Source organism: Suncus etruscus, chromosome 2 (assembly GCF_024139225.1).
Source record: "Suncus etruscus isolate mSunEtr1 chromosome 2, mSunEtr1.pri.cur, whole genome shotgun sequence".
Lineage (NCBI taxonomy): Eukaryota > Metazoa > Chordata > Mammalia > Eulipotyphla > Soricidae > Suncus > Suncus etruscus.
In genome coordinates, this window is record NC_064849.1 from 100,879,726 (window position 1) to 100,901,606 (window position 21,881).

The window sequence follows — 21,881 nt, forward strand, 5'->3', positions numbered from 1 at the left end:
GGGGTAGGCATTTTATTTCTCTCTCTTTTCTACTTTGACACTGTGGTTTGCACTATTGCTAATGAAGGGTTACCATGCGGCACTGTATCCTTTTTCAGAACCGATAACCATTTTTATATTATTGGCAACATCGCTTTTGAAATTTTTGCTTTCAACAATGTTGCTCTGTTTTTATTGAGTTATCATAATTTTAAATAGTACTGGAGCATTATCTTGGGGTTGCCAAATAGCAAACCTAGAATTACCACCTGACCCATTACATCCACACAATACATCCCTAGGAGTAATCAAGGCATACATTCACACAGAAACTTGTCACAAAATTTATAGCAGCATTATTTGTAATAGCTACAAAGTGAAAATAACCCAAATGTCCACCAGCCTATACATGAATCAATAAATTGTGATATAGCCAAAAGAATATCAGTCATTTAAAAAAGGAGTGGTGGGGCCGGAGAGCTAGCACAGCGGTAGGGCATTTGCCTAGCATGCAAGCAGATTCAGGATGGACAGTGGTTTGAGTCCTGGCATTCTATATGGTCCCCCGTGTCTGCCAGGAGCAATTTCTGAGCACAGAGCCAGGAGTAGCCCCTGAATGCTGCTGGGTGTGACTCAAAAATAAAAACAAACAAAAATTTTTTTAAAAAAAAGAGTGGAATTCTGATACATGCTTACAATCCTCAAAAGCAGGGGTCCTCAAACTACGGCTCCTGGGCCACATTTGGCCCGTTGCGGACATATTTCCACCAGTCCAGGTGTTTTTGCCTGCCCTGCTTAGCACAGGCCCGCATTGCGCATGTGTGCGATGTTCACCGCACTCTTCAACTCTCTTCCTTCTATTTGTCTCTCAACTCCTCCTTTCAGTCTCGTGCAGGGATCCTCAAGCTATGGTCTATGGGACACTATTGTTCATAGTTGTTGGGTTTTTTTACTTTTAAAAAAAATTTATTTAAAGAAAATACATCACATAGTTGACATAATTCATCATAGCAATGTAGTATGATTTAATGATGATTATATTAAATATTTAATATATAGTAAATATATTATTAAATAAATATTAAATGTTTATACTATTTATATTATATTATTATATATTATATATATTAAATATATAATTCTTAATATAATCTGGTTATATTAAATAAACATTTTATTTAAAAAAATAGAAAGAAAAACTAAAGAGATGGAAGAGAAAGGAAAGAAGACAAAGCTCAGTATCAAGTATATTTTTGAAAATTATTGAATCACTGATGAACTTATTAAAGCCCTAGCAGAAGGTTTAGTAAGCTCCTCTTTTATTTCTTTTTTTTTTTTTAAGGAAAAGAGTTAAAGAAATACAGTAAAAATGGTGTTGGAGTGGCAATTGTTGTTTTCATAGGCCCAGCAAAATATGGGGGAGATGGAAAAGAAAAGCCTTGGTCTAAGTACAAGGAGATCTTACCCCTGATGTTTCCTGAGATAAGACCAACTCTGGTCTCCAGGCATACTAGGTTGTTCAATCCCTGAGTCATTCTCTGTGGTCCCAGTAAAAAATTTTTTGAACAATCGCTGTTGTTGGTGCCAGGTTTCTGTAGTTAGAGATCCTGGATTTTGTGCACATTCTACATTGAAGTCAGGATGATGTGAAGTGTCTTCTAGTTTCACCTCACAATTAGAGTGCAATGCAGAGAGCCCTGCCCTGAAAGCAGGTTGTTGTTGTTGTTGTTGTTAAGTCTTCTGGGAAATCTTCTTTGGAGTAAGTCAATGCCAGGGCAGCAGTAGGGTCTTCCCTGGTAGAGGATTGCTTCCAGGTGATGTTATAGACAACCATGGTTGTCTTGTAGATGGTATTCCTGGCTCAGGGGTGAATAGATAATGTCCATTCTTCTGAGGCCTGAGCCAGGTCATATGACAATGTTCAGGTGTAAGGCCCCACTGCATTACAAGATTTGTGTATTCGTATCTCTGTTAGATAAGAACTTGTTTGTATGTATAGCATTTTCCCATTTTAATGTGCCTATGCAAAAGAGGAACAATGCTACAAGGTATTATTGGTGCATATGGGAGCTGAGGGAACAAGTTCAACAATTCCTGTAACTTGGTTCTAACATAAACTCTAAACCGAGGGACTCTTCTACCTGAATTCCTTATTGAACAGATCACAAAGAAAAGAACGAAACAAAACAGTGGGGGAAATTGTCACTATATAAGAGAATATTCAGTAAGGGATAACTGTTAAGGGAATAAATATAAGATATTCAGAGGACATATACATGTCACTTTTATATCTTTTAAAATAGTTGGGGGGGTGTTAAGTTCGGTGCACAACTTTGGTCTGTGATTTGGCCCTGTGCAGTCTGATAAATGACTCACAATAGTCCCATATCAGAAAAAAATCCTTGAGCCATGACTTCTCAGAAACCGAGTTTCTTAGCAAGCAAAGGTCCATAATGAAGGAAGGAGGAGGAAAGGAGGCCTCTGAGAGTAGATCAATAACAACAGTGCATTGGAATCTTTCAAGCTGAGAGTCTATATTATCACTTAGGGTGCTGTTTGGCAGCTGGCTTTGTGTCAGGATAATGATCTGCTTCTTGAGGAGCCAAGAACTGAGGGTAAAAAGAGTTAAATGTAAGGTAATGGTGGGGAGGGGTGAGGGAGTGAAGAACTAGAAATGAACTTGTAGGGCTGTGGGCCAAGGGGGGAAGAACAGAATACAACATGGACATTCTGCATATTGCAAACATACATTAATCCCTTGGAAATCTTATTAAACTATTTACACTATATGCATGGGGGCACTAGATAGCACTAGCTAGCAGTTTAGAAAATAGAGAGATGAGAAAAAAAGTTGCTTTTAGACTTCTCCCCAGCACCCACCTTGCTGGACCCCTGGGAGGGCACCCAGGGATGGCCCTGGAGTCTGGGAGGAAGGAGAGGGAAGATGGTTGGGGGCTGTCCGAGCCCCACATCACCCTCTAAGCTTGGGAAAAGGCCTTCAGCATGGGGCCTACCCATACCCCATACTGGTGAAAACTCTATTATTCATAGTTTTTATTTAAATTATAATCCAGCTTTCCAATGGTCTGAGGGTCAGTGAACTTGGCCCCTGTTTAAAAGGTTTAAGGACCTCTGCTTAAAAGTATTCACTGGCAATTCTGGCAAGATGAGGATGGCCTTGTGATAAGCAGCCTCTTAACAGATTGTTTCAAAGTGACATTAGTGAGGAGACTGAGAAATAGTGTAGGGATTAAGACACTTGACTTGCATTTTACCGACCCCATTGAATCCTCTGTACCAAACATGGTCCCCAGAGCATAGCGGGATCATTCTTGAGTCAAAAGCAGGAATAACTCCTGTGAACTGATAGGTGTGGGCCCCAAAACTCAGAATGGTCACTGGGAGCACAGATGTATTTGAATGGAAAAGGGAGACACCGTTCCTCAATAATAGCTAGTATGAGAAGAGAATAAAAACATATAAACAAGATTGCATGTGGTTAAGATGGGTCTAAACAATCCATGTTGCTCTTACGTGAAGTGAACAGAAGAGAGGGAGGATCATTAGATAAGGTCTGGGCCTCCTCTCCTTCCCCCCACCCAGTTCATGATCTACACTCTCATCCAAGAAGTGAACTCAGTAAGATTCAGCAAAGGGACTAAAGAAGCAAACAGTCCACCCAACATTTCCCTCAGTGACAGCATACATAAATGAAAAAGGTCCCAATTGTTATGTAGGCAGGTAGAGTGCAGAGTGGTTAAATCACCTAAAACAATACATTTCCAAAACTTGTTTCTGTTATTAAGTGATGCATGACTACAATAAATTTGGGAAGATTTTGTGGCTATGATTTGAAATCTGGGGAGAAGTAGGCAGTTATAAGGAAAAGATATGTGGGAAATACAAAGGTATTGTGATGTGAGGTTGAAACAAATTTGCTTATGAGATATGCTAGTCTGTTGCATAACAGGCAAAGCATCAGCTACCTAGATCTTAGCAGCTGGCAAGAAGATGGCAGAAGGCAAGCTTACTCCAGGGGGCCCCAGGCTTTCTTATTAAAAGTCTAACTCCAGTTATCTAAGACCTAGAATACAATGGGCATGATTTTTTTGGTACCTGTTTCAATTATTTTTTTATGGTGATACTTGGTGGTGCTCAGCTCTTCCTAGATCTATACATATGTGATGTCAGGGATTGAACCAGAGTCATACCAAAGTGGCCACATACTAAGAAAGTGCCCTATCTGCTGAATTGTCCTTCAGCTACCTGTTTCAGTTTACCTTGTCTTTCAGTAGATTGAATGCATCTTTAGGGCAAAGGCTGTGTTTTGATCATCTATACAGGCAGGATATTCTAATTTTACGCTAATTTGGTAGAATAGACCTGTCTTCCAGATTCCCTAAAAATGCTTTCCCAACTTCCCAACTATAAATGCCATTCCTGAGTTATCTAGTAGGAAGAGGATGTAGAATGAACTTCTATTCTCTAAAAGAAAAGTGAATAATTTCCCGGGAGTATCCAAAATAAACATTTTATCATTTCCCCTGCCAGCTCCTGCAATTTTGCATGTGGTAATGCATTTGGAGGGAAGCTTGGTAGATCTTTTCTTAAGTAATGAAACCTTTGAGTTAAAAAGGAATGAGGGGGCCCGGAGAGATAGCACAGCGGCGTTTGCCTTGCAAGCAGCCGATCCAGGACCAAAGGTGGTTGGTTCGAATCCCGGTGTCCCATATGGTCCCCCGTGCCTGCCAGGAGCTATTTCTGAGCAGACAGCCAGGAGTAACCCCTGAGCAGCGCCGGGTGTGGCCCCCACAAAAGAACCCCACAAAAACAAAAACAGAAACACAGCATGTGGGGTGATCTCATAACCTGTGGTTCCCCCCCCCCCCCCCCCCCCCCCCGCCCGTGCCTTCCAGGAGCTATTTCTGAGCAGACAGCCAGGAGTAACCCCTGAGCACCGCTGGGCGTGGCCCAAAAACCAAAACCAAAAAAAAAAAAAGGAATGAGGGATGTAAATAATAATTAATACATATGACAGAGGAAGCAAATTGAAAGATCTTAACATATAGCCTCGTCAGGGTCAAGGCATTGGTGACAGTGAATTTATGTTGGGACCTTCATTTTGTTGGATTTCTGCTACTCTTAGATCTACGTTTTATTTCAAGGTTGTGCTCAGTGAACCAGTTAAAACAGTATTAGATTTAGCTGTATTGCAATTTTATTTCCACAGGTTATGAGATCACCCCACATGCTGTATTTCTAACCCCAGGCAGACAGATCTGAAGAAGCAGAGTAGTGGCATTTCCCCACCAAAGAAGGAATTCAGTAAAAAGACAACTGGGTGGGCCCGGAGAAATAGCACAGCAGTGTTTGCCTTGCAAGCAGCCGATCCAGGACCTAAGGTGGTTGGTTCAAATCCTGGTGTCCCATATGGTCCCCCATGCCTGCCAGGAGCTATTTCTGAGCAGACAGCCAGGAGTAACCCCTGAGCACAGCCGGGTGTGGCCCAAAAACAAAAACAAAACAAAAAAAAATTTAATGCCTTCAATGTTAAAGGAGTTACTTAAATTTTGTGGTGTTAGATTGCTTTGTGTACTGCTAAGAAATGTTATAATGTACTACAATCTGAGGACTTGAGGGACAAAGTAATTATGTATGTGTTTTGTTTTATTTTTCTTAATGTTTTTTGGCTGAAAGTTCAAAATTAAGGTGTCAGTAAGGGGATTTCGTCTGAGAATTCTGTTTATGGGTGATTGTCTTCCCACTGTAACTTTACCTTGTCCTCTTTCTTTACATCTTTGTTCTCATAATAAAAAAATGAAAAAAGGGAAAAAAAAGAAAATCAGAACAAAAAAAAACCAAAAATAAAATAAACTGAAGAAACACAAAAAAACAAAAATCAACAACAAATTGACAAATATTTATTTTTATGCATATTACTATAAATGTGGTTTATTTATAAATGAGAAGAAATTAACAATAGAACTATTTCTGAAATGAATATCTGAAATGGGTGATGCAACAGTATTGGATATATGGCCTTTTATTTTCCTTTTGATTTACTATAATTATATAAAGATGAGATGTCAGCTTTAGAACCTCAAAATATTCACTTATTAAAACTATATTAACACTTTCAGAAACTATACCCAAAAATGAGACCAATATGTGCATTTATCAAACTGCATATCAGTCATGCCAGATCCCTGTGGAGGGAATTTCCAGTATAACCTCATTCATCTGCGAGAACACAGAGGTATTCATATGGAGAGGTATTCATATGTTAGTCTGGCTAGGTCAGCCCTTCACTCCTGATGGTTTTCTTCTACCATGAATGTGCATGTCCAGCTGTCTGCTTCTTAGAGCAGACATTTACCTTCCTCATCCACCAGCCATTGGAGGAGGACTAGGCCCCCGAAGATGATTGATTCGGCCCATTCTTCTAGGAGGGTTTCCTGGTGGTCCTCTTCTGTCATCGTATCTGGAATCAGATGAGTTTCTGTAGCTTTTTCCCTTTTTCACATCTTGTTGAAGCAGCGTCTTGAAAAACAAAACCACCAACTCAGCTATTCCCCAAAAGGAATCTGTTATCAAAGATAATCTCCATGGGGACTGACTCCGGCTGTCCAACACTTGTCCATTCGAGATGTAGACCGTTTTGCCCCTCATTTTTTTTTTTTTTTTTGGTTTTTGGGCCACACCCGGTGACGCTCAGGGGTTACTCCTGGCTATGCGCTCAGAAGTCGCTCCTGGCTTGGGGGACCATTTGCCCCTCATTTTTTAATGTTAATTCTGTGTATGACTATTCTCAGATAAAGTCCAGGAAAGTGTTGAGATCCAGATTTGTTGAAAATATCCCCAAGTAAGTATTCTTAATTGTCTTCACTGTGTCTTTCTTTTCTTGAACATCTTTAATGGTCTGCATGATCTCAGCAACACTTGCATCACCTTGGATTCTGAATATTCTCAGACTCTTTCTCAGACATGCTAAACCACAATTGTATTTTAACATTTTTTTAAACAAATATTTGAATATTTTTGCATGCGCAAACTGGAGGATAGCTGGTTGACATGAAACTAAAACAAACACAAATCCTTAATTAGCTCCAAATTACCCTTTGCTCCTCCAAATATATATTCACCCCAACTTATCCAGGTCTAAATTAGCATGGCGCCCTTAAAAGCTCACTTCTTTTTAAATTAAAAAAATTTTTTTGTATTTTGATAATTTTTATTGTTTATTTTGTTTTGCTTACTTGTTTGAGGGCACACCCAGCAGTGCTTATTCTACACGCAGGAATTATTCCTTGTGGGCTCAAGAAATCATATGGGTTGTTGAGGAACAAATCTAGTAAACAGTGTACAAGGCAGTGCTTTAGAGTATTATAGCTCTGGTCTCTGTGATCAGTTTTAACTTCATAAATTAGCAATTATATATTGTAAAGTAAGTGCTATTTTACAACTTGCTTTAATTTTCACAAAGTACTTCTGACTCACAAGAAAATAAAAAGAACATTTGTAAAAATGTTTTGACATAATATATTCCACTACATTTCACCACTTATAAATTTCTCATTTACCTACACATTTATTTATCTAAACTACTTTTTTTTTTTTTTTGATTTTTGGGTCATACCCGTGTTGACGCTCAGGGGTTACTCTTGGCTATATACTCAGAAATTGCCCCTGGCTTAGGGAGATCATATGGGATACAGGGGATCGAACTGTGGTCCGTTCTAGGCTAGCGCTTGCAAGGCAAGCCTTACCTCTAGTGCCACTTCTCCGGCCTAAAAAAAATTTTTTTTATATAGTCACAGTAAGATGACACCCAGCTATCAACCAAACAAAGGTATTTCCCTAAACTTCCTCTTTTCTTAAAACTCTTTTCTTTGATATGTAAAAGCCCATTGAATAGATACTTTTGTCTCACTCTTGACCTTCTTTCTCCTGGTGCATGGGTAATGGTATAATAAAGAAAAGTGGGTTTTGGCTTAGCTTGTGGAGATACCACAGTGAGGAAGAAGCCATGAGAGGCCACTGACTTCTTGACTTTCCAGACTTGCTTGGTGTATTATTTCTTTGCCACTACTCTGCTTCTTCAGATCTGTCTGCCTGGGGTTAGAAACACAGCATGTGGGCCCGGAGAGATAGCACAGCGGTGTTTGCCTTGCAAGCAGCCGATCCAGGACCAAAGGTGGTTGGTTCGAATCCCGGTGTCCCATATGGTCCCCCGTGCCTGCCAGGAGCTATTTCTGAGCAGACAGCCAGGAGTAACCCCTGAGCAGCGCCGGGTGTGGCCCCCACAAAAGAACCCCACAAAAACAAAAACAGAAACACAGCATGTGGGGTGATCTCATAACCTGTGGATTTTTATTTTACAAGTCACCACATAAAATTACAAAGGTATTTATGATTGAGTTTCAAGCATAAAATGTTTCAACATCAATTCCTTTACCAGTGTCAACTTCCATCCACAATACAACCCCCAATTGCCTTCCATCAGTCTGTTATGACAAAAGATACTATTTTTTAAATATACATTTTTTGCATTGTGATTTACAGTGTTGTTGCTGATAGGGTTTCATACATAATACTTTACCACCTTTAAACACCAACTCCTCCTCTTGGTTGAATTCTTCCCTCCACCATAAGTGTTCCCACCCCAACACCTCATCCTATCCTCCAGCCCTATCAAGGGGTTTGTTTCCTACCAAATATTAGTCCTCACGTCCTTGTTTCCATTGGTTTGGGATATTTGTTATTACACCCTTATGCTCCTTTATGTCCCACATATAAAAGAGATTGTTCTATGTTAGTATCTATTCATCTGACTAACTTCACTCAACATGATAGTCTCTGGGATCCTCCATGTATCAGCAAATTGCATGACTGTATTTTCTTATGGCTGAGTAGTATTCCACTGTGTATATTTCTTTATCCAGTCAACTGTTCTTGTATAATTGTGTTGCTTCTAGATTTTGGCTATTGTGAAAATTGCTGCAAGGAACATAGGTATGCAGATATCTGTTCTTCATTTTGTTTGTGGGTCCATTCAATATATTCCAAGAAGTGGAGTTGATTAGTCAAATGAAAACTTAAAGGCCATAGCAATAGTATAGGAGGTAGAGAGTTTGTTTTGCATACTACTAATCTGTCTTCAATCTCTAGCATTCCTATGGTTTTATGAGCCTGCTAATAGTGACTCTGAGTGTAGAACCAGAAGTAACCCTTGAGAATTTCTGGGTAAGGCTCCAAAATAAAAACAACAAACAAACCTGAAAGTCAATTCCTACTTTATTTTTTAATTATCTGTATTGTTTTTTAGAAGGACTGTACTAGTCAACATTTCCATCAGTGAATGAAGGTCCTTTTCTCCACACAACCATGCCAGAACTGGTTGTTTTTGTTATTTTTGATGTGTTATAGTCTCTGTAATATGGCATTGTTACTTGATTTGCATTTCCCTGATGATTAGTGATGCAGAGAATTTTTTCATGTGCCTTTTGGCCATTTGTATTCCTTCTTTGAGGAATACTCTTCATTTCCTCCCCCATTTTTTGAAGTCAGATGTTTTTTTTCTTTTAACATTATACCCATACCTTAAATATCTTTGGTATTAACCCCTTTTTAGATGGTTGGTGGGTAGATAATTTCTTTCAATCCATGTACTACTTTTGTTTTTGGTAATTCTTACCTTTGAGGTGCAGGGGCTTCTTAATTTAATGTAGTCTCATTTGTTTGTCTTCTTCTTCTTCTTCTTCTTCTTCTTCTTCTTCTTCTTCTTCTTCTTCTTCTTCTTCTTCTTCTTCTTCTTCTTCTTCTTCTTCTTCTTCTTCTTCTCCTTCTTCTTCTTCTTCTCCTCCTCCTCCTCCTCCTCCTCCTCCTTCTCCTTCTCCTCCTTCTCCTCCTTCTTCTCCTCCTCCTTCTCCTCCTCCTCCTCCTTCCTCTTCTTCTTCTCCTCCTCCTTCTCCATCTCCTCCTCCTCCTCCTTCTACTCCTCCTCCTTCTCCTCCTTCTCCTTCTCCTTCTCCTTCTCCTCCTCCTCCTTCCCCTTCTTCTTCTTCTCCTCCTCCTCCTCCATCTCCTCCTCCTCCTTCTCCTTCTTCCTTCTCTTCTTCTTCCTCTTCCTCTTTCTTCTCCTCTCCTTATTTTTGGGCCACACCTGGTGGCACTCAGGAGTCACTTCTGGCGCTGTGCTCAGAGATCATTCCTGGCGGGCTCAGGGGGCCATAAGGGATGCCAGAAATTGAAGCTGGATAAGTTGCATGCAAGGCTAATGCCCTATCCACTGTGCTAATGCCCTACCCTAAAAGTTCCCTTCTAATATGTTCTTTGGCTTTGAGTTTCTTGCTTTTGTGTCTTTTTTAGCACAGAAGTATGAAGAGCATTTATTTTTCCATACTTATTTCTCCCAAGATGTCTATTTTTTATATTTTTCCATGTCCCACAGCCCATTCAATGTCCTATTTCCATACCAGTCTTGAATAATGTATCAGGTTAGAGCCCAAGATTCTTTCTTTACCTTACAGAAAGTTTGACCAGCATTATACTTAATAGTGATATACACATATGTTTCTTTAGCTGGAATCTTCTATGAAGTCTTTCACTTCTTGATTCATGATTTTAAAGTCTAGCTCAAGTCACATGACTTGCTTAAAATCTATTTAATAGATATAAAATGTTTTGTAGATATACTATTCCTTCCATTGATTGTCCAAATTCTAAAATGCTTGTCTGAACCTGTGATTTGGACTCTAAATTCCACAGACTTTTTATTGAGGTGTCTCTTGGTTAATAAGTTGATTAAGAAACCACACAGGGACTCTTCCTGGTGATTCTCAGACTACTGGGCCAGTTGATCACTGCAAAAGTACAGATTTCTCAGACCCTACAATGCTAGGATTTGGTAGTGCTCAGGGATCTCAAGTGTTGCACCCATTGGTGCTGGGTAACCATGTGATCCTAGAACTAGCACAGAGAAGTCATGTGCCTTAATCCTTGCACTATCACTCCACCTCTATTTTTAAACAGAAAAATTATCAAAATAATATGAGAACCCTCCCTAATATCTTTTACCCAGTTTAAATTAATACATCTTTCATAACCAGGTATAATAGTCAAAACTAGGGAATTAACTTTGATACAATATACTATTAACTTCAATATAGCCTTAAAAATACACATCTCCCCAGTTTTCCCACTAATATTATTTTTATTTTCAAAGACCCAAATAAGATTTCACCTTGATTTAGTTATCCTGTTTTCTTAGTCTTTCTCAAGTGAGGGAAAAATTCTATCTTTTCTTGCTTTTCCAATACTTGACACTTAAATAATGCCCATCAGTTATTTTGTAGAATAGTTTTCAATATAAATTAAAGATTCAGGGCCAAAACGGTGGCACAAGCGGTAGGGTATTTGCTTTGCACACGCTAACCTAGGATGGACTGTGGTTTGATCCCCCAGCATTCCATATGGTCCCCCAAGCCAAGAGTGATTTTTGAGCGCATAGCCAGGAGTAACACCTGAACATCACCAGGTGTGGCCCAAAAAGCACAGAGAGAGAGAGAGAGAGAGAGAGAGAGAGAGAGAGAGAGAGAGAGAGAGAGAGAGAGAGAGAGAGATAAAAATTTGATTGAGGTTTTGCAGTTTCAACAAATATATACAGGAGTTATGTTATATTCTTATCAGTGCATCGTACCAGGGGACATGGCATTAATATTGCATTCCTGCTGATTTAGCCTTTATCATTTGGTGTCTACTGTATGGTTATTATTTTTCTTTTGTAACTAATATCTGAATAGAGATACTTGAGATTATAAAAATATCCTTTTCTACCTCCCACTATTTTAACATCCATTAGTGGATCTACTTAAAAAGTATTATTGTGATACACACCATGTTTATATTCATAAATATGTGAGGTAATTCCTATTTAAACCACTGCAGCAGGGTTTTCTACTAATCAACATTCTTTGAACTATCTCCCTCACAGAGTTTGTTATGACAGTCTTTAAATCTGACACTTGGCAAAACCAGATAAATGAAGCACTACTCATTTATTGATTTCTCCATTCATCCATCTATCCATCCATCCATCTATCCATCCATCCATCCATCCATCCATCCATCCATCCATCCATCCATCCATCCATCCACTTACCTATCTATCCAGTGATTCACCCAGTATTACTTTGTTTTTTTTCTATTGTTATTTTTATTGTTAGCCCATATGCATAGAACAGAATCTTTTTTTTTTAATGCCTACCTGTCAATAGCTCATTCTTTTCAGCTATGCCCTAACCTGTGTGACCTCTATTCCCTGCTGTTCTGTTCAGATTGTTATGTGAACTTCTATTATGATCACACAAATAAGCCAAGATGGGAACATTAATTTCTTTGAGCAGATGGTTGTCTAAGTAATCTTAAAAAAAAGTGGTGCTAAATTATTTTGCTCTAATGTGCCACCACAGAAAATGACTTTGTCATGGACATCTGTTGTTTATTCCTGCCCTGCATCTCTCATCTCTTCTTCAGGTCATACCCAGATATATTGTGCAGAATTTTGCCTAGTTTTTGTTCATGTGGATTGAGGGGGGGGTATTAGGCCCATTAACTGGCACCTAAGGTGTGTACAGGTCAGAATTATACATTCATCTGGCAAGAGTGATGGGATGATACATTGGTGTCTGTGTTCCAGTTGACCAATTGGAATCACCTTAAGATCCTTTTTGGATTATTAAGAAACATACACTTTCTAATGGCTATCAAGAGCATGGCTGCTAATTCCAAGGTTTCCATTGCACATTTTTGCTACCATGTGGGAAAAGGCTGTCTGAGAATGAAGTCAACACAGTAAAAGATAGGGGATGGGGAAGAGAGAGAGAAACAGGGCTATTTCTCATGTCAACTCTGGGTCACTTGAGGCTAGTTTTTTATGAAACAAGATCCACCCTAGAACTTTCAAGTTGCATGAGATTAAGCTTAGTATCTACTAATTGTAACCCCAAAATTGGTTTTGAACACCTGCTACATCTGAGGATACATGTTTGATGCTTTTCAGGATTCAGATATTAACCAAACCTGGTCCCTGCACTCATAGAATCCTTAACTTACCAGAGAACATAGATCACAATACAGATACTACCAAAAATAGTGTGTATACCATCACCTTGATCTATTCATAAATGACCACATTGAAGTGAGTAGTGAATGTCTATTAGTGAAAATTTGAAATGTTGGAGGATGAGATGCATTATTCTGGCAGCAATGTGTTGAGCAAAGTCTCAACTGTGGAAAATTTAAAAAGCCTGAAGTGTATCTTGAAGTCTTGTAGTAGGTTATCTGTAGTGATTGAAAGGTAGAGGTTAGATTAACAAGGAGAATTAGGATAAAATAAAAATAGGAAAAAATGTATTTGAAACTAATGTGAAAACTTTGATCAGCAATCTGTAGGATTTGATTAGCAGAAAAACAGAGATTTGGGGGCCGGCAAGGTGGTGCTAGAGGTAAGGTGTCTGCCTTGCAAGTGCTAGCCAAGGAAGGATCGCGGTTCGATCCCCCGGCGTCCCATATGGTCCCCCCAAGCCAGGGGCGATTTCTGAGCGCTTAGCCAGGAGTAACCCCTGAGCATCAAATGGGTGTGGCTCAAAAAAAAAAAAAACAACAGAGATTTTAAATAGGGAGGGTAAGAGAGAAATTTTTTTTTGTAGTGATGAGTAGAGTTGTAAGAAAAGCTATGAAAGGTAGAGAGCTTATGATGAGGCCAGTACAATTGTCCAGTTGAACCTCGGTGCAAAGCTGGGATGCTGGGATGCACCAGATGGAAAAAGAAGGCTGAGGTGGATGGAATTCCAGCCTCTGAGAACATTCTGCTGAGAGCTCTGGCCATATTTGCTCAAGAATCTTCCTTGTGGTATCACTTGAAAGCCATACTTTTTATTTCATGCTAAACATTGTCAGAGGGAGCAGGGGCAGCTTCATTCTGAAAGTGAGCCAACCTGCCTGGCATGCACACTTTTAATGGCATTCCAGATCTCGGGACCTGGCAAACTCCCTTAGGTCCCTGCTTCTACACTGGCTCCTGACTTCCCTGGAACTAGAATGACAGGAGAGAGAGAGAGACAGAGACAGAGAGAGAGAGAGAGAGACAGAGAGACAGAGAGACAGAGAGAGACAGAGAGAGAGACAGAGAGAGAGACAGAGAGAGACAGAGAGAGAAAGAGAGAGACAGAGAGACAGAGAGAGAGACAGAGAGAGAGTGAGAGAGAGACAGAGAGAGACAGAGAGAGAGACAGAGAGAGACAGAGAGACAGAGAGAGACAGAGAGAGAGACAGAGAGACAGAGAGACAAAGAGAGACAGAGACAGAGACAGATAGAGACAGACAGACAGACACAGAGACAGGCAGGCAGGCAAGTAGAGACATACAGAGACACAGAGAGATGAATAGAGAGAACCTCTCTTCCAATTGTTCTTTTTCTCAGCAGAAAAAGACCAAGACACAACTCCACCTGCCTCTCATCCCTACCCTGCACTGCTTCATGAGAGGTTTTTAGCCTGGCCTGCTGAGGGATGTCACTTCTTTAGCTTCACACTTGGTGCCATTCTGATCACATTTTCACTCCTCTTACTCTTTATCTTCCTTACCCAGTCCTGTAAAAAGTCCTGTCAGCACTTTTATGACTAACCCTGGCCCATAGAAGGACCATTTTCAAGTACACAGATTCCTACATTGTCTTGTTGTTCTATTCCCTGCTTCAACTTTTATGTCTCTCTGGTTTACCCTGAAACAAAACAGGTAGAACCAGCCTTCAAAATTACAAGCCAGATTCTCCAACCCTTATCTGAGAACTTCCCATCTTCCTGCTTGCCTTAAAATAAAATTCTAAATCTCATCCATGTCCCCAAGACTCTACCTGATCTGTTAACCTCTCTCCTACCACCTCTCTGTTCCTTTAGTCATTGAACTGGTGACTCCACCTGATTCTGCTGACTGGCCTTTTCTCTTATGAAGTCTTCTCTATATCTCCAAATGTATCTTCTCTCTGACTCAGTCTTCTCTGCTTAGTGTACCCTTAGACCACCAGAACGAACTTACATCACCATTTTTTTTTTTTGGTTTTGATTTTAACGCCATACCTGGAGGTACTCAAGGGCTACTCATAGCTCTGCACTAAGGAATCACTTCTGCTGGGACTATACGTGATGCCAGGAATCAAACCCTGGTCAGCTATATGCAAGGTAAGTGCCTTACCTGCCATAACTATTGCTCTGGTTCCAATCACCATTTCTCAAAAACGATGAATGAATGTCGGTGGTGTGCCCTTAGGCTTGTTTCCTTAGATTGAAATTAAACTCAATAGTTTGAAAAGAGTTGGAAGAAAAGGCTTGCTGCTTGGACATTAGGACTATGGTGAATCTTCGGTACCACAGTGTCTGTGCTAATATATAAAGATACTATCTCCTGATCTGGATTTGTTACTATATAGTTATTATTGACATCCTCATTTTATTCTCATTTTCAAAATAGCTTTTGGACCTCTAAAAACTCTATGGCTCCTAGGTAAGGTATCTGCCTAGCAGTGAACTTATCCCTTCGTGCACTTCCCCTTCCCACTGCTCTTTGAACTCACAGTGTCCTTCCGCCCTTTTAGGTCACACTGTTCCTTTCATCTGGAATGTCTGTCGCTCATCCTGCTCTATTCATCTGACAAATTCCTGCTCGGACTCAAGACCCAGCTTGAATATCACTTTCTCTTGCCAGATTTAGTGAACTGAAACACAAGGTGCCCAGCTGTATCTCATACAAACAACAAGTAATTATTTTAGTATAAGTAGGTTCCAAATATCGCACATCCTGTATCTCGTGCAAGACAGATTTCTACTGAAAAAATTATGCACATTCTCTGAAATTTCAGTGGTCTGTCCTAGGCTTATTTTCCTTTAAGGTTTTCTTCCCATCTGTGGTTCGCCTGGCATTTCAGCACTTTCTATGCACTTATCACTATACATCCTGTACTCTGGTCTGCCTTCTCCTCCTCATAGCCTTCACCTGCCTTCGGAGGTGCCAGCTGTGGGCATGCATTAGTTGTCATGTCTGAGTGAGCGGTTGCTTTCCCTTTTTTTCTCCAAGTCTGGTTTCAGGGATTTCTTGGCAGCATTTGCTTTTAATTTCATTCAGGATGTTGTGTGATGAGACAAAAGTGGAGCTAAGTAATGTGTGGGAGTACAGTAACACTTCTGTTAACAGAAACAGTTCCAAGGTGACACTTGGGACTTAGACATCTTGTTAGCTGAAAAAAGAAGCTAAGGCTGTGACTGACACGAATGCTCTCTTCCTGCCACTGAGCTCTGAGAAGCAGAAGGTGGGCAGTGGAGGTCTTGGACTTGCCCCTCCCTATCATTATGGGGTGGGATCCAAATCAGCTATGGTCCCTGAAAGGCATGTGTGTGTGTTTGGGTGTGTGTCTGTGTATTGTTGTTGGTGGTGGTGTTGATGGCGCGCGCGCGCGTGCGTGCGTGCGTGCGTGCGTGTGTGTGTGTGTGTGTGTGTGTGTGTGTGTGTGTGTGTGTGTGTGTAAAGGGAGGGATTCTTCTGTTTTTTGAGACTTAGGTTCATGAAGTTCTGATTTTCTGCCTTTGCTGTTGAAGTAATTCTTCTCAAATTTATTGGTTTGTTTTTATTTTGGGGTCACACACCCAATATTACTCAGAGGACCATGCTGTGCCAGAGATCAAACATAGGGCTTCTCCATGCCAAAAAAAAAAAAACCCTCCAGAACCTTGAGCTATCTTTTTGTTCTTACAACTTTTTGTTGTTGTTGTTGTTGTTGTGATACTCAGCACCTGTTATATGAAGAGAAGCAACATGAGCTGTTCTTATGGGTTACATGCCACTGTTGAAGGCCAGGCTCCCAATATGGTGCCACCATCATTTTCATAGGTAATAAATTGAGGTCCCTCTGAGCACTGCAATGAGGGAAAGTCCCTCCCTGACCAGAGATCATCTAAACTAGGGAATGATTTGCAGCCAGTAAAATGCAAGTGCTCTTTCTTACAGTTAAGAATTCCCCAGCTTTTGACACTTTCTTTCTCCCTCCATTGAATGAAATTCCCCACGCAGGGGCCGGGCGGTGGCGCTAAAGGTAAGGTGCCTGACTTGCCTGCGCTAGCCTTGGACGGACCGCGGTTCGATCCCCCGGTGTCCCATATGGTCCCCCAAGCCAGGAGCAACTTCTGAGCACATAGCCAGGAGTAACCCCTGAGCGTTACCGGGTGTGGCCCAAAAACCAAAAAAAAAAAAAAAAAAAAAAAAGAAATTCCCCACGCTGAGCATTAGGAAGAATTGTGTGTGTGTGTGTGTGTGTGTGTGTGTGTGTGTGTGTGTATAGGATCCTCTCTGGTTTAAATCAGGCAACATGGCCCAAAGTAGCTTCAAAGGCTCAGAAATGTTATAAGAAAAGCAACCTTTGGTTTTGTTCACCTAGGGGCTTGTGTGTGTGTGTGTGTGTGTGTGTGTGTGTGTGTGTGTGTGTGTGTGTGTGTGTGTGTGTGTAGGATCCTCTCTGGCTTAAATCAGGCAACATGGCCCAAAGTAGCTTCAAGGGCTCAGAAATGTTATAAGAAAAGCAACCTTTGGTTTTGTTCACCTAGGGGCTTTCACACCCTCCGCCCTCCTGTAAAATATCCATGGCCTAACTTAGGTGTTAAGTTCCATACTGTTTTTTTTTTTTCTTCTTTGTTTGCTTTGTTTTGTTTTGTTACTATACCTGGCAGTTCCGCACTCAGGGATCACTCCTGGGAGGATTCTGTGAACTATATATGGAGCTAGGATCTAACTTGAACTCATTTAAGGCAACTGTCCTACTCACTGTATTATTAGTCCTTCCATAATTCTTTTTTTTGTGGGGGGGGGAGGGGGCTGCACCCAGAGGTGCTCAGGGCTTACATCTGGTTCAATGCTGAGAAATTTCAGTGCTTGGGAAATCGTGTGAGATGCCAGGGATTGAACCTGGGTCTACTGCTTATAATGCAAATGCCCTGTCCATTGGACTATATTGTTCCATCTCCAAAGGTTTTGTGATTAAGTGGTTTTCTTATTTTTAAATTTTTGATTTTTGGACTACACAGGGTGGCACTCAATATTTACTCTTGCCTCTGCACTCAGGAGAGCTTAGGGGGCCATAAGGGATATGAAATTCAAATTGTGGTCCACTGTGCTGGTTTTTTCTCTCTGGCCCACTTCCAAAGTTCTTTTTAATTTTCAAAAATCTGCCCTGTGTCATTTGACTCTCTGCCTGTTTTTCAGAGTTCATTGACCAAATAACCTCATTTTCCTTTTTTTTTTGTTTTATTACTATTATTGTTGTTGTTGTTGTTGTTGTTGTTATTTCTACTATCATTATTTTGAGGAGTATCTCACCAAGTAGATTGTCCTGGAATTTAAGTTTTTAAATAAGACCTTTTGAGTCTTTGCTCTTCTTCTACAAGTAAATATCTTTGAGATAGAATTTGAGTGAGAGAAAGCACTACTGGTCTCCACATGGCCCTGTTAAGAAGAATCTATGGAAGTGTCCAGAAATGGACTCATGATACTATCATATCTTTATCTGGGGACAGGGAGAGGTAGGGTATGTTGGGTGCTACATAAAAGCTGTCTGTTGGACACCCCACAATGGTAGTCATTTAGATGTACCCAAATCTTATTTGGGGTTTAAAAATACAGGACATAGCTGCCTCTTCCTAGCAGCTGCCAATACCCCTCTCTCTGGTGGCAGCACAGTGTATGCCATCTGAGGATAAGGCATGCTTCCTCTCCCAACCAAGGGCAGTCACGACTCAGTTCACAGTGTTGTTCATACCATGGGAACAAGGAATAAGTTCAAGGAAACCATTTGCACAATTCCAGGGATTCTGCTACATTGCCAATGAGAACCCATATGTGTTATGGAGTTGTGCAAAGTGTTGGCTCTGTCTGAACATTGGCCTACCTCAGAATGTGGCCAGGACACTGTATTTTTTCCACTGCCCCTTAAATCCTGCCCTGCTATAATCTCTAATTAAAGTTGCCCTCCTGTTATTTCATTGAAATATCTTCTTTATAGACTTTAGAAATGATCATTGCATAGCTTTCCTCTGGGATAGGGTATTTTGTCTGGCCCCCTCAAATATAATATCAAATCCACAAGAACTTAGCACAAAATTTTTTTGTTTTGGATTATTGGTGTCTTGTGTAGTCCTGGTTTCATATCTGTTTGCTATAAGCACCAATTAAATGAAGAACATAGTGAGCTTTCCCCCTTTTGGGTGGTAACTTGCTGTAGAGAGCCGATTGACAAAGTCATTGATCAACCCATGAAGTAGAGGAAGCACTGGACTTCCAGCCCAGGATGCAACTGATCAAGTTCATCAAATGATGCTTTGGTCCAAATGTGGTCCCAAGGCATGTGAGAAAATACAGAAATACAGAGAGCAATAGAAATGAGTTTTTATTTGTAAAAAGTTACAAAATGATATTGTACAAAAATAAAGTCTGTAGAGAGCTTTGGTTGTATAACACAAACGACCAAGACAGATCAGAGAAGTCAGAACTTTCAAAGAAGTGCACTCCTTACTGGGCCAGATGGTAATTGCCATGATAAAGAAAAATCACAAACTTTACCCTTTCATGGATTGAGAGGGGGGCATTCTGCATCCCTGAAGACCTGCTGATGTTGTCAGGTGGCACCATGGAATCCTACAGCCCCATGAAACAGGCACTCGCCATGGAGACTGGCGGTCTAACAGAAATTGACATGGGGGACACAAGTTACCAAATGTGACAGGACTCTGAATCGAGTGATCCTGAGGTTACATCCAAATTGTACCTCAAGAATGACCAGGCATCTGGATTGCTACTGGAAGTGGCTGCTTCTCAGCAGAGACCTGCCCTGGCCTCAGGGGAGAGAAGAGGAAGGCCTTTCCCTCTATTTTCAAGCTCTGTGAGGGAAGCAAAGAAGACAGAGGGCAGAAGGAAGAACTTGGATCTTTAAGGGTAAGGAGAATCAATAGCTGATAATTGCCTCCTCCTGTTGATTTTGCAAAAGTGACAAGAGGAGGGAGACCAGCACATGATCTAATTGCTCAACCCAAGAGCCACTAAGGTAGGCACTGATGATTTCCTTCATTAACTCCTTTTTATGAATTGGGTAACAAGCTTAGAAACAGGCCCCATGCACTGCAAATATGTTGACTAGCAGACAAATCAAGAAGTGGAATCCCTATGAGATGGTATTCCCCTCCTATTCCCCTCCTATTCCCCTTCCTTGTCGCAGCATGCTCATAGCTAAGGGAGCATTCTTGGTGAGTGCCCATCCACATGCTTTCCCAGTCTGTCCTCTGGATCACATTCTTCCAACAGGGAGGGTTGTGTATCTAGGTGTCAGCAACTGTTGCCCCAAAGCAGCAGATAAGGGGATTTGTGGGCAACCAGGTAAGTTCCACTCCTGGCAGTGAAAGCCATGAACAGGCTTCTCACAAAGGGGGTGGGGCGGATAGAGAAAGGACCCTTAAAAGTCAGGGCAGAGCCTGCTACCTAATAGCATCTTTACTTTTAAGTCAACAGTTGCATCTAGGTCTTTTACTAATAGAAATTTACCCTTTTGATATATATATATATATATATAGTTATGCATATAATAGCTATTTGGAGCGGAGTGTGGTCTCAAGTACAACAGAAAGTGAGGAGTTAGTGATGAAGCAATGAAGAAATATAGCCAAATACTGATGGTCTCCACGTAGCTCTCAAGAAGGGGGCTTGCCAGAAACCTTCCTCCTTCAGGCTCATTTCTTTTATGGGGAAAATACAATAACAACCTTAAAATAGGAAAGATGCTGAAACTTGGGAATTTAAGCAGGGTTTCTCTGGAAAAAAAAAAGGTAAAGTAAGTGATTTTTGCCTTGTAAAAAAATTTAATATTTTGAAAAGGACCCTTGTTCCCAATTAAAATTTCCTTTGTCACCTTTCTTTGCATTTTGTGAGCACATATACTTTGGCACCTTTGAAAAGAAACTTCAATAAATAAGGGGGGAAGAGAGAAACTCATTAGTGAATGGTAATAAATAACAATAACTTAAATCTCAATAAATATCTTCTCTATATTTCTGTATCTGAAACAGATGCATTGCATCGAGTAGCTTCTCTGGTCACTGGTGACCACGCATAGACGGAGCTGGGGTGTATGGACCATCTGTCTCTCTAAACTCAAGGTCGGGGCTCACTCCATCCGGGTGCAACTGGGGCCTCTCCTTGCTCTCCTGCAAGATTGTTGCTGAAAACCACACCTGGTTTTCTGTTTCCAGGCCTGCAAGGCAATACCTTCAGGTTTGTTTTAAGTCACGAGGACAGCCTTTTCGATGCCTAGCCATTCTCCTCACCCCACACACCATGTTTTAAATCAAGCGCCAAAATGCTGGCAGTGATAAACCTTAGGCCTTAACTTTCCTATTCAAAGGTTACTATCTCTTGTGTCTTTGCTTTGCTCTTGGTTTGGTAATTTTTCCCCCTCCTTTCCGGGGTGTGTCTCCACTGAGTGACATTAAAAAAAAATAAAAAGAAAAGAAAAAGAAACCTTTGTTGCTTTCAGCAGTAAAAAATGTAATGACAAGGAATGCCACCGGGACGACTGGATTCCCTGGTGTTTTCAGACACGTGAGAACAAACCACAAGAGAGACACTGGTTTGGTTTGAAGTTCATCCGCAACTGCGCCCAGGATGGGCCAGTGAACCGCATCAGCTGAAACCATGGCAACACTCACACAGGGACCGACCCCAGCCCCCAGCTGCAGGTGACATCAGCCGCTTTCCCGGGAATACTCGAGGCTCTTCTCTCTCCTGTCCAGTTTTCTGTAGCTGGATCCCCTCTA

General features: G+C 40.8%; 1 pseudogene; it reads right to left on the reverse strand.

Moving 5' to 3' along the window:
• Positions 1-6,280: 6,280 nt before the first annotated feature.
• On the reverse strand, positions 6,281-6,648 carry LOC126001824 (selenoprotein K-like; annotated as a pseudogene).
• Between the last annotated feature and the right edge of the window lie 15,233 nt (positions 6,649-21,881).